This window comes from Bidens hawaiensis, unplaced genomic scaffold (assembly GCF_021521415.1).
Source record: "Bidens hawaiensis isolate Kalapana, Puna unplaced genomic scaffold, B.hawaiensis_p1.1 tig00010570_1, whole genome shotgun sequence".
NCBI lineage: Eukaryota > Viridiplantae > Streptophyta > Magnoliopsida > Asterales > Asteraceae > Bidens > Bidens hawaiensis.
In genome coordinates, this window is record NW_027491808.1 from 788437 (window position 1) to 802391 (window position 13955).

General features: G+C 43.1%; 1 pseudogene; it reads right to left on the reverse strand.

The window, feature by feature from the left end:
- Positions 1-11319: 11319 nt before the first annotated feature.
- Positions 11320-13532, reverse strand: LOC143535657 (putative E3 ubiquitin-protein ligase XBAT31 pseudogene; annotated as a pseudogene).
- Between the last annotated feature and the right edge of the window lie 423 nt (positions 13533-13955).

Here is a 13955-nt window from a genome sequence, read left to right on the forward strand (position 1 = left end):
AATAGCGCGTCTCAGGGTCTGTGAGCACCCGACTCACATAGTATATCGGCGTTTGTATCCCCTTGCGATCCACCAATAATACTGCGCCGATCGCGCGGTCTCCAGCTGACAGGTACAATGTAAGGGTCTCGCCAGGAAGTGGAGCTGTGAGCGCTGGCAATTTAATGAGACATTCTTTTATCTCAGTGAAAGCTTGCTCAGCCTCAGGCGTCCACTTGAATTGGCTCTTCTTCAAACAGTTCCTCAAGGTGTTAACGAATGGAGTAGATTTGCTGGCGTGGTTAGCTAGGAACCTGTTGATTGACACCAATCTACCATTCAGCTTCTGAACCTCTTTCATGGTGGCTGGTGAAGGCATGTCAAGGATGGCTTCCACCTTCTCAGGATTCACCTTGAAACCATCCTTAGTGACCATTACACCAAGAAATTTCCCCTCTTCTGCGCCGAAAGTACATTTGCTCGGGTTGAGCTTCATGTTAACTTCCGTTAGGCGCTGAAGAGTTTCCTCGATGTCGTTGAGCATTTGTCTCTCCTCCCTGCTCTTGATCACCAAATCATCAACGTAGACTTCTAGATTCCTTCCGATTTGTTCATTGAAAACAGAATCCATAAGTCTCTGATAGGTGGCGCCCGCATTCTTTAAACCAAAGGGCATTTTTGTGTAACAAAAAACACCCTTGTCGGTTCTGAAGGCCGTCTTGTCTTCATCCTGTGGTGCCATTTGAATCTGGTGATAGCCTTTGTAGGCATCCAAGAAACATTTGAGTTTGAATGGCGCCACGGAGTCCACCTTTGCGTCGATGTTTGGTAGTGGGTAACAGTCTTTCGGACATGCTTTGTTGAGGTCCTTGAAGTCAATACACATCCTCCATGACCCGTTGCTTTTCTTTACCATCACAGGATTGGCTACCCACGTCTGGTATCGGATCGGGCGGATAATGTTTGCGCGCAACAGGTCCTCAACTTGCTCATTCATGGCCTTCGCCTTTTCATCCCCCATGATTCTCTTCTTCTGAGCAATTGGCTCCACCGACTTGAACGTGTTAAGAGAATGTTGCGCCAAGTCTCGCGGTACTCCCGTCATATCGGAGTGTTGCCACGCGAAAACCGACGTGTATTTTGTGAGCAACTTTTTCATTCTCAATCTCGTTTCGTCTGAAATGGTAGCGCCAATTGTGACCGTTTGCTCTGGGAATTTTGGGTTTAAAATCCACTTCTCTGGCGCATTGTCAGCCATTGTAAGTTTCATTCTCCCTTCCCGCGGCGTGCTTGTCACTGCGCACAAATGATCGCGGTAAACAAATGCTACGCCTGTTGGTGTAGGGATCCCCAATGCGCCGTGCGCTGGCGACGGTACAGCATTAAATTGGGCAATCGTTCCCCTACCCAGGATCATATTGTGGCATGACGTGGTGGGCAAGACCAAGAAGTTGACAACTTCGGCTCGCTTGTGCTCATCATCCCCCATAGTTAGTTCAAATTGAATCTGGCCTAGGGGATGTATGATTTCATTTGAGACACCACAGATGGGTGCGTTCACAATTTCGAGCCGAGCTTGGTCTGCCGGGTCTAACTTTCTGAAACACTGCTCATACATAATGTCAGATTCGCTTCCAGTGTCCACCAGGACCTTTGACACTTCGTAATGAGCAATGTGTGTGGTAATAACGAGAGGACTGCTTATTGAAGGGCCTCCCCTGATTCTTGGGAAGATGACTTGCTGCTCGCGCCAATCTCCGTGAATTTGCGCGCTTCTCTTTCTTGACGTCTGCCCTTGTCGTCCCCCCTCAGCCACACAGATTCTTTTGTACTTCTTGCTGGCAGAGGCTCCCTCCGGTTGCTCATCTTCTATTCTTTGGTTTTTTACCAAGTGAGCCAGCCTGCCAGACTTTACATCCTTCTCGATCGCATCCTTTAAATGATGGCATGCGTCGGTGTTGTGGCCCGGGGACCTGTGAAATTCACAATATTTACCACTGTTTTGCGGCCCCTTGTAGTGTAGTTGCTTGGGAGGCTTGAATTGGACATTCTCAGTACTTAACACCTGTGAAGGTGTTTTAGTGAGGGGAGTCCATATTCTTGGCAGAGGTCTGCTAGGATCTCTGCCGCCCTCCCTCTTGTCACCCTCCCCGTGTTTACGAGCATCCTTTTGGGGCTGGGGTGAGCTTGGTTGCGCTTGTTTTTCCGCGGAAGAAAAACTTGTTGGCTGCAACCTGGACCATACAGAGTTCTGTTTGGCCCTCTTCTCTTTGCTGCGCGGTGATTCAGCCTGATGCGCTCTTTCTCTTGCCCTATCTTGGGCAATCTGTTTCTCATTTCTCGCGAAAACTCGCGATGCCTCCATTAACTTGGCCCACGTGGTGGGCATACCATCTTTGCTTACGAGAGCTCGTCGTAACTGATCACTGCGCGCGCCTTGTATAAAGGCCACGCGCAGGAGCTGCTCAGTTATGCCCCCGATTGCCAGGGACTCCTGATTGAAACGAGTGATGTAATCTTCAATCGTTTCATCATTCCTGCGGATGCAGTGCATGATGTCATCAGGATCGCGCGTGTGCCTGCGCTGCTGTACGAAGTGGGCCTGGAACTTTTCTAATAGTTCCTCGAACCCATCAATTTGCCCTGTCGGCAAGCTCTCGAACCATACTCGCGCTGCGCCCGTGAGGCAGCGGGCAAACATATGACACCATGTTGGCATCGTCCAGCTCTCTAGGTTTCCCGTGTTATAGAAACCTTGCAAAAAGTCATCTGGATCTGTCGTGCCATCATATTTCCCCAGACCACTTGGCATCTTGGTCTTGTGCTGGATGGGAGCCTGCGCGATGCGCGCAGTAAACTTTGAGTGTTTTACCAGGATGGCTGGTCTGTAGGGTGTGGTTACGTCCACTTGCCCTCTGACCGGTGGGCTGTATGGCATGTGCAGATCTGGATCTGCTCTGGCTCCTGGCGCCATGTTCACAGGCGCGCGTAGCTGCGAGCCTCCTGCATGAGTATCCCTTGTCTTTCTCATGCTATGCACCTCTTCATCACTGAACTCTGTGTGTGCAGTGTGAACAGAATGCCCTTCTTCCGGCGCGCGCGGCCTTTTTGTGGGCTGCTTCTCCATCGCTTGCCTTTGTGTTTGGTCGGCTAGCTTCTTCTGTTTGATCATTTCAGTGTACTTTTCCATCAGACGCCGCTGCTCATTTATGAGCCATTCATTCGGATCGTCTGCTTCATCTTCTGGACCCATTGGTCCCTTCAGCTTCGCGCCGGCCATATTTTGTAACGTGTGATCGTCTGGAGGAGTTTCAGTCTGGCCGTGAGGGGTTGTGACGAAGGGACGGTTGCTGGTGGTACGCGTAGAATCACGCGGAACCCTCAGAACCTGCTGTCCGTCGTTAACACCCTCACGTTCAATATCCTCCAGAGCTTGATCAACGTTACGAACTCCAGAAACCATGGTGATTGAATTTTTTAGATCTGGATGAGATCTGATTGCCGTTTGTAACAGTGGATGGCGCCAATGACGAAACGTGGATCTACTCACTGGTAGCAGATCTACTTTCCTCGGGTGTGATTAAACTATTTCACCGATGGTTCTTCTGGATCCGAGTTCTTCCACCTACAAAATGAACAGCGCCGTTACTTACCCCTCAGAAAGGGACAGAGGGGTCCTCTTTGGGGTAACCCTCCGGCGTGAGAATCAGTATCTTTTGGAGAAGATAATAATGTTTGTAGGTAAGTCAATCTCAAGAGTATTGCTGAATCGCTGAATACCCTTGATGATGTGACTGTGTGTTTTTCTGTAACTGACTGTGAGTGAATATAATTCAATATGATTGAATGTGATATCACTGCTTGTAACTGTCAATGATTGAGTGTGAATGAATGTGTCATCAAAGTGGAGTTGATGCTGTATTTATAATGCTAGGGTTTCCACTGGTTGGGCTCAGCCTCGTTGGCCTCCTCCAATCGCACTGCGCCATGTGTCCTCTGGGACACCTGGCGCTTTCTCGTTGGTTGTAATCATGTGGTAGCACATGTGTCATGCTGAGTTGTCGACCTTTCATTTGGCAGCTGTCAACATCAGCATATTCTTACTCCTTAAAAAGATGCCTTCTAGAAGATTGTCTGACGTGCACAATCAAGGTTGCCCTAATCCTGATTTGGATAAGGACGAGGTTGATTATGTGCACGTGTGATATGCGCCCATCCTGAGGATGCGCGAAGTCTTCTTTTTATTCTCACGCGCAGATATTTCATGCGCAGGTGTGATATGCGCCACGCGCTGGTGCGCCACGCGCATATGTGACGCGCGAGCATATGTGATGTGCAAGAGCATGCGATATGCGCCGCGCGCATATGTGATGCGCGAGCATATGATGCCTGAGCATGTTTTGTATGCGCCATGCGCCTGGGTTTTGGCTTTGTGCCTTCATAATGTCTTTATCTTGTGGGTTGACCCGCCTTGCTTGGTGTTGAGGCGGGTACATACCTCTTCAAATATAAACATATTGAAAATGTACAAACTGTTGTAAATTTGTTTTCATGGTGACAAACCTTAATTTAAGGACAACATATGACCAATGCTCCCCACCATCTTAGTTCTCTTCATATGATGTAGTTGTAAAGACTACTCAACCCTGTGTAAACATCGTAAGTTCGTAACACCAAACCGGACGTAGACCCTACCATTTTCTCCAGGCTTTATTAAATCTGTAGCTACGACAGTCGCAAAAAATCGTGTGTATTTTTATAAGTTATAACGTTGGATTGTGTGTTGTATTCATGGTCACAAAGTGCAACATGAGAACAACGTTTGACCACTAATCGTTATAGAGGGTCAGTCGAATATAAACCATTTCAATTCAAGCACAAATAAAACCATATGTCCGACACTTTTATGTCTCGTTAAATTGACTACTGTGTACTGTTCGCATAACCATGAACAACAATCAAATTATGATTATAAAGACCACTGATAAACAACAAATACGTAACATTTTTTTTCCTCTATGTATGTGTTCAAACTGAGTTACAAATTACAAACATAATTTGGATAAAACTTCACGCCATTAATAAAACCCCTACATGAAAGAGAAGGGAACGTACGTAGACAAGTTCAATTCGCACGTGTCTAAAATTTTGATAATTGAAAGCGTGTTTGCTGATAATATGTGACTATGCGTAAGCTACACATGAATTTTAGCAGGATTTGAGTATGCTAAACGAGAGAAAATAGATACCCGATCATGAGTTAATGTACCCTAGAGTATATCGCAAAAATTTTGGTGTAGTTGCAGGTCTATAACATAGAACAATAATCACCTCCCTGATTCTCAATAACACACCTTTACACTATTCAATATTCATAATGAAATCAGCTAGATTACTATTGTTGATATAAATAAAAAAAGCTACTGCATTATGTTTTTTTTTTTTTTGACAAGAAAATTTCTATTAACACAGCCCAAAAAAAAGGCAAAACCACCCACAAACACCAATTACAAAAACGTAAACCGACACCACGAATCCCAAGACAGGGAATACTTATCAAACCTATTAGAAAACCAGAAAAAACTTAGGGATTTAATCTCACTAATTAAATCACCCACCCTAACAATTTTACGATCAAAAACACAATCATTCCTAGCTTTCCATATTCGCCAACAGCTGACAATCACAATACCTTGAAAAGCAGATTTAGCAAATCCTTTTAGCCCAACATAATTATGCACCTCCATCAGATCCTCCATGGAGAAGGCAAAAAAATTATTAATACCACACCATGACGCAATAGCTTGCCAAATAATCGAAGCCACATAACAAGAAGTGAACATATGCTCAACTGACTCGTCACCAAACTCGCATAAAACACAAGTCGAGCGCCCCACCGAAATCTTCCTATACGATAACGCGTCAACAGTCGGAATTTTACCCAAAACAGCTCTCCAAGCGAAAATATTACATCTAACCGGAACCCATCTACACCACCGAAACGACCCCGAGCCACAGAAACCACTCTGGGCCCGAATAAGATTTTTAACTGTTCCGACAGAACCACCACTAGACCCACCACCGACCCACCTCTCCATCCGGAAACACCATCGGTGTAATAGAAGCTTCCATACTGCCAATTTCATCCAACACTATCGAATTCCTCTCACCATCTATCCAACTCCAATCAAACACCAAACCATTCGGCCCTTTAAAAACCCGATCCGAAACCAAACAATTTTTGAACCTTTCAAATTTAAAAGCATTACAATATACATCCTTTAAGGGCACTGACGTCATCCAAGGATCCAACCAAAATTGAATCGTATCCCCCGAACGAACTTCTCCCTTAAAAAAATTCCGAAAAGGAACATTTCCGACTGAAAGCTTATTCACCTGTTTAGCTATATTAGCCCACACCCCATTACCCAACCTACCAATTGGTAACCCACCACACCCAACCGACGACCTATGAATAGCGCAAATAACCCTCTTCCAAAGACCATTTTCACTCTTATACCTCCACAGCCACTTACTTATCAATGCAACACTGGAAACACCAGTACTACAAATACCAAGACCCCCTTCCTTAATCGGCACCGCAACTCTCTCCCACGCAACCCAATGAATTTTCTTAGACTCCACCGAGCCTCCCCAAAGAAACTTCTTATACAACGAATCGATCTTCTTAATAACCGCTTTAGGAACAACATAGAGAGACATATAATACACCGGTAAACTCGAAAGGACCGACTTAATAAGCGTAACCCTACCTCCAATCGATAAAGTTTTCACCTTCCAAGAATCCAACCTATTATGAATGATCTCCACCACAGGATTCCAACTAACAATCCGATTCATATTCGCCCCAACTTTGAGCCCTAAATACTCAAACGGAAACTCACCTTTCCTACACCCAATAACATTCGCCATGCACCCTATCTCTTCATCCTCCACACCCACACCAAACAAAGACGATTTAGCCACGTTAATTTTCAACCCGGAACATAAATAAAAACACCTCAACACTCTAATAACACACTTAATATTATCAATAGACCACTCCCCCAAAATCATGGCATCGTCCGCATAAAACAAATGAGAAAGAACCGGCCCATTGTTAGGAAGTTTGATTCCACAAAATAAACCTTCATCGCACACCGCACGAATCATACACGAAAGCGCCTCCATAACAACGAGAAACAAAAAAGGAGAACTAGGATCACCTTGTCTCATTCCTTTAGAACATTTAAACTCGTAAGTCGGACTCCCATTGACCAACACCGCGGACCGAGCTGAAGAAAGAAGTCCTCTCACCCACTGACACCATCTACCCGGGAAATTCATTTGGTGAAGAATAGAAATCACAAAATCCCAATTCACGTTATCAAACGCTTTCTCAAAGTCTATTTTCAAGAGAAAGCACTTCTTCTTCTTTAATTTACACCACGAAACAACTTCATTAATCACCAGCGGCCCATCTATGATAGACCTACCACGAATAAACGCCGACTGTTGATCCGAAATAACCGAGTCCAACACCACTTTCATCCTATTCGCCAACAGCTTGGAAATAACCTTAGCAATAACTCCCACCAAACTAATAGGCCGGTAGTCGTTTAATGACAAAGGATCCTTCTTCTTAGGAATCAACGTGATAAACGAAGAGTTACAACCTATGTTGATCTTACCGTCCTCAAAAAAATCTGAAAAAACTGTATAAAAGTCTTCTTCAAACACTCCCCAAAACTTTTTAATAAAGAGAAAATTGAACCCATCCGGTCCCGGCGCTTTGTCGCTTCCACATTCAAAAACTGCGGCTTTAATCTCCGAAGTTTTAAACCGCTCAACCAAAAACCCACTATCCTCTTCCGACAGCCTTAAACAATTAATACATCTCAATTGCGGCCTATTATCCAAATCTTCATGAAAACGCTCCCTAAAAAACCGAAAAACTTCTTTTTTAATTAACGACGCCTTAGTAACCCATACCCCATTAACATTCAACCCTGGGATCCCATTCGAGGCTTTGCGACAATTAACCATAGAATGAAAGAACTTAGTATTATCATCTCCATCCCTTGCCCACTTCACTCGAGATCTTTGAATCAAATCTTGAAGCTTCAAACCTTCATGTTCTTTTAAAACCGCTTTACACCTTGCTAAAGTCCATACTTCATCCTCCTCTAAATCCCTTTCTTCAAGACATTCTTCTAAAATAGCCATTTCCTCCCGAACCACCTTTTTCTCCTCTTCCTCTTTAACTACCATCTCATCCCTCCACCGTTTAATGTGAATCCGCAACCATTTAAGTTTAGCTAACAACCTCAAATCCGACGGGCCTTCAAAAACAAAAGAGTCCACCGCCGTTTTCACCACATCTTCGAACCCGGCACGACAAGTCCAAGAGTTCAACACCCTAAACGGCCGAGGGCCAAAGTTAACCTCTTTACACGACAAAATAATAGGCCTATGATCCGAAATACATGTAGACAAAGCCCTCAAACAAGCTTCCGGCCATTTATTAAAAAAATCAACACTAACTAAAAACCGATCCAACTTACTACATTTCTTTCCCCCTTCACGAATACACGTGAACCGGAAATTACGCATCTCATACTCCCTAAGATTAACTTCCCGTATAAACCCATTAAACGACCGAGAACACCCCCCTTTGAACACCGAATTCCTTCGTTCAGACGCCTCCCTAACCACGTTAAAATCTCCACAAACCACCCAAAACCCATCACCACCTCCAACCAAATCCGACAACCGATCCCACAACATCCTCTTACTCATCGCCCCTTGCGGAGCATACACGTTAACAATGTTCAAAAGACTCCCCTCACCTTTCATGAAACCTTTTAAACACAAAAAATTCCTATCCTTTATACAATCTAACACCCCAAAAACTCTAGGGTCCCAAACACAACATAAACCACCCGACAACCCCGACGAAGCAACAAACTCGAACTCGAAATTACCTTTAACCCAGAATTTGGCCAACAACTCTCTAGTAACAATCTCCAATTTGGTCTCTTGAAAAACACCAACATCCACTTTCTCACTGCCAACCAAATCTCTAACCCAACTGGCCTTATAACCACCACCCCCCCCCCCCCCAAACCCGCAAAGATTCAAAGATAAAAAATTCATGATAAAACACCATTAATACCTCCCACTACAATGTTCTCCTTAACCAAGCCTTCAAAACCGTGAATCTGCACTCCAGCTACCAAACCCGTCTCAACCGTGGCCGCAACCTCTTCATCCACTGGCTCCCGACCAACCCCCACTTTATCTCCTCCTTCCGCCCCCACCCTCATACTGTCCTGCCCGTCACCTCCATTCATTTCAGAACCAACAGGGGTACTGTTGAGATCCACCCCTCCGAATGAACCACTACTCCCCACTCCCGAACCATCACCTTCATTCTCCATCTGGGTATACTTTCCACCGTTTGTAATCCCAATGATTGAATTAAGACTAAACGGATCACTGGATGCACACCTGGGCCTTTTCTTAGACCGTCCCACCTCTGGCCCAACATCCCCACCAACTCCAAGCCCACCCCCTACCTTCTTTTTCAATTTCTTTTTCCTGTACTTTTTTTTACGTGAACTACATCCGACCATAAACTCACCTTCATGCAAAATATTTCCAACATCATCTTTAACCCCCCTAATTTCACCTTCTTCCAATTGATCACCGTCATTAAAACCCTGTTCAACCCCGTCTCCCGATTCTATAGAATTACCATCCGCTTCCAACCAATCCGGAATCCAGTCACCCACTTCTTCATAAACCGAGACCCGAAATAACTTATCTCTCCAAACCAAAGTGACTAGATTGTCAATCTTCAACCCCTCACCCCTTAAAATACCAATACAACTAACCGATAAATCCCCGTCATTCTCCGAAAGTTGAGAAGCTTTAAGAATCTTCCCAAACTTCTCACCAATCAAGTCAAATGTCTCGTTACATGCCAAATGCAACGGTACCCCAACAATCTTTAGCCACACAACTCTTTCACCATGCAAAGACTGTCCAGTCCACCTTTCCAACGACAAGAACCAATCATTCCATACCGGTTTATCTTCAAGGAAGTAGGAAGCTTCGAATTCGTTTTCAAACGTTAACAACACCGAAATGCCCCCAAGATACTGCAACCCAACCTCACGCCTCCCCACCGAATTAACAAACCGGCGCATATCAATAAGTGCTTTGAAGTCTATCGCTCGTCCCACCAATGACTTTCTATACTTCCCTTGAAAAGCGTCGGTCGAATCAGGAATAACCACCTTGCAACCATTGACATCTTTCTTCTCCCCCCCCGGTGTCTTCACCGCCTTTCCTGTCAGCCAAAACGTCCCGGAACGACTTTCCCCACATTCCCCTTACCGTGACACCATTATTCGCTCTGAATCTTTCACTGATCTTCTCCTCCTTCTTCCTCCCCCTCCCCATTTCTACCCCACCGTTCATCCCCATCGCCACCGGCTTGCTCCTACTAACCTGTCTACTACTCCACTGCCCCCCATTTTCAATTGCAAACTTAGCAATATTAATAACTAACCTATTCTTACCCATCTTGATGCCAGAAAGCTTCTTTTCCAAATCCACCAAATCTCGAACATTAATGAAGGAGACAAACCCGAATCGCCTACCATCTTTGTCTTTCTTTTTTGCTACGAACGCCCCTGCAACGTCCCCAAAACCTTTCATAAACTCTGCCAATTCCCACGGCGTGGAACCCTCCGGGAGATTCGTGATGAAGTATTTTGATACCCGTCTTTCTTTCGTAACCGCCGGCACCTGCGACGGCGGCCTAGGGTTAGGGTTCCGCATCTTCGCCTCTCTTGGAATAGAGATGGAAGCAATTGGTGGGAAGGAGGGAATCGTAGATTGATAGCCGGCCGGAAGAAGGAGGCGGCGGCTTAGGGTTTAGGCGGAGAGAATCGCCTCAGCTGTCATGTAAACCTTTTTCTGATACGTTGAGGATCCAACTTAATACAACTCTTTCTAATAATGGCCAAAATATCCTACCAAATATGTCAAAATCTTGACAATAATTACTTTATATAATTGCAATGCATGCATATGATCTACCAAGAGACATGATCACATGATTCATTGAAAACCAGCAACTACACATTTGTCACTTGTACCATAAATTTGCAATCATTTTTTTCCAAACAGAAAACAAATATTTATATTATACAATGCTACAACACCCCATAACCAATCAAGCAACAAAATTACAAAAGGTGGGGTACAATTTACCACACACCATTGTCTACTTTTGAGATGGCTGGCTAAGGCAAATCTTGATGCATAGGGTACAAGTTTTTTTTGACAATTGTGATGGATTTTCTAACCTCAAAAGAATACTACTTCTAAAGAGGAATATGCTGGTTCTTGAAGGTGAAGTAATACATAGAAGATTACAAAAAATACCCAAATCTGCAAAAAAGAAATCACATATTTTACTTTGCTTATTCCGTCTGAGATCTTCATAAAGAGTAGACACAAAGACATTTTCCACAAATACCCAATTGGACCAAGACTTTCTTCAGCCAATCCTTGCTTGCCACGTGTCAAAATGTCTATTTTTTTTACGGTTTGTCGATGCCACATTCGTTATCCGCGGATATTCCTCCCAGAGCCACGGCCCACCATTTTCCCGAACGAGGGCACACCCGATAGACCCTTGAAGCTGCTACTTTCCCTCACTAAAGTTTCTTGATTTTCTCAGTTTGGGCACTTTTGTAGAGGAAGTGAGGTCAAGGTCAAGGTCAAGATCATCAGTGTAGACTTTGACTTTTGCAACCACCAATTGAGCAATGTTGCTTCGGCCAAAACGGGCAGACGGGGGCGCTAAGCGATGTGGTTGCTGGGTTGGGTTTGTTGTGGCAGCATAAGGCTAAGGTGCATTGCGCACACACATTTGGTGACCACAATCTTGGACCATCGATTGTGCATACTTGGTCAAAACATATACAACATAACTCGGTTTCGCTTACCTGCAAATAAAGCATGTCTTTTTTTAGTTTAAGAGAAAGCCCACGATTAAACTTGAATAATACCACCAAGAAACACCAAACCGGAGAAACTAGTGCATTTTTACATGTTTAAATGAAAACCCATGATCAAATCTAGACGGTACACCAAGAAAGACCCCAACAAGTTAGTAAATTTAGATACTTTTTGTTGTTTAAATAAAGACCCATGTCTAAAACTTGAATAATACCACCAAGAAACACCAAAACTGAAGAAAATCATGCATTTTTTTAATGCTTAAAACGAAAACAATGACTAAACTTGAATAATACCACCAAGAAATGACAAAGCCGTAGGAAATTGTGCATTTTGTTTTATGTTTAAACGAAAAACCCATGAATAAAATTTAGACAATACACCAAGAAACACCAACATCAAAATGCAAGTAATTTAAGAAACTTTTTGTCGTTTGAGCGGAAAAACACATGATCAAGATGAATAATGCCACAAGAAACACCAAAATGCAAGTAAATAAACAAACTTTATGCTGTTCAAGCAAAAACCCATGATCAATTCAAATAACATCACCCCAAAACTCCAAAAATTAAGCATCTTTCTCAATCAAGATTTCAAAATTGCATCAAGTCAACAAAGATATGTATCTAAAGTCAAATGTCATCAGCTAGGACCATTTCAATTCCAACTTTTTTGCATCGTGTTCCATGGTCACATATTCTTGACTTTCTAAAGATAGAAAGAAGAGTAGAAAACTTTATTAAATTAAACTAATTCAAATTACCTCGGAGATATTATCATCATTAGTTCCAGTCTCCGAATGTGAAGGAGATGGTAGTGAATAACCCGTTCCCTTTAATATTGTTTTCTCCCTCTCCCTGTTAGCATCCATTAGAGCTTGCTCTAACAAAGCTTTTGCATCTTTATCAAGCTCACTAATGACTTTAATGGTGATGGCCAAACCAACGGCTCTGCAGATGATGGATTTAATAAAGCCGCAACACACACGTTGTTCTTATGCTTTAACGCAACCAAATATGGATTCTCCTGCATTTGTTTGCAAAAATAAGCTAAAAAATCACAAAAAGAAACCGTGAAAAACAAATTCATCGAAACCTGCAAACGTTGCAGTGGATCCAAGAGATGTCTTTCATGGGATGCTTTGTAACAACAATTTAATTTTTTCATATTTGTCACGAAAACGTATTTTTGAATATACCAAGTGAATCTTTTTAGATGCACTTAATAACTACTTTTTTACACTAAAAAGAGGTTCGAGATATGAAAAATGCATAACCTGATTTCCATATTAAGTCCTAGAGTCAAAAAGAACTAAATTTGATGCACTGTAGTCTATAGTAATCAAGAAAATGATGTTTTGACTACACCGGCAAATAAAAATCGACATAATTTGGAAAAAAAATGTACCCGGAATGCATCTCTGTGAAGCCGGTCTGCACCCCCATGCCAATAATTCTCTAGTGCAGTCGATTGAACCCCCTCTAGCAGCCAAATGAAGTGGTGTGCTACCAGGGAAACTGTAAAACAATGACAAACAAAATTACTCATGAATACAATACTAGAGGGGGGAAATGGGCATGTAGGTTGGTAACTCGGCAGTGTGTTGAAACTGATCTTGTCAGGTTTGGATGACTCGAAACACTTCTAGTCCATCTTTGTATTAAAAAAAATTATCGTATTAAACATGTTTAAAAAACTATAGTTTTAGAATATTCGCATGGATGTGTTAAATACATATTTGGCGCTTTCTGATCTGTTTTCCTTATTACCGATATATTGTTATTTGGACCATTTGATATGATTTGAGATAAAACATAACCCAAACCGACCTATTTACAAATGAAATTTTCTTTTTTTCTTTTATATACCCTTTTTGGATATCTGAGTTGTTAAAGAACAATTTTGTGTACAGTTTGGATCATTTTGCAAACTGTAAGTTA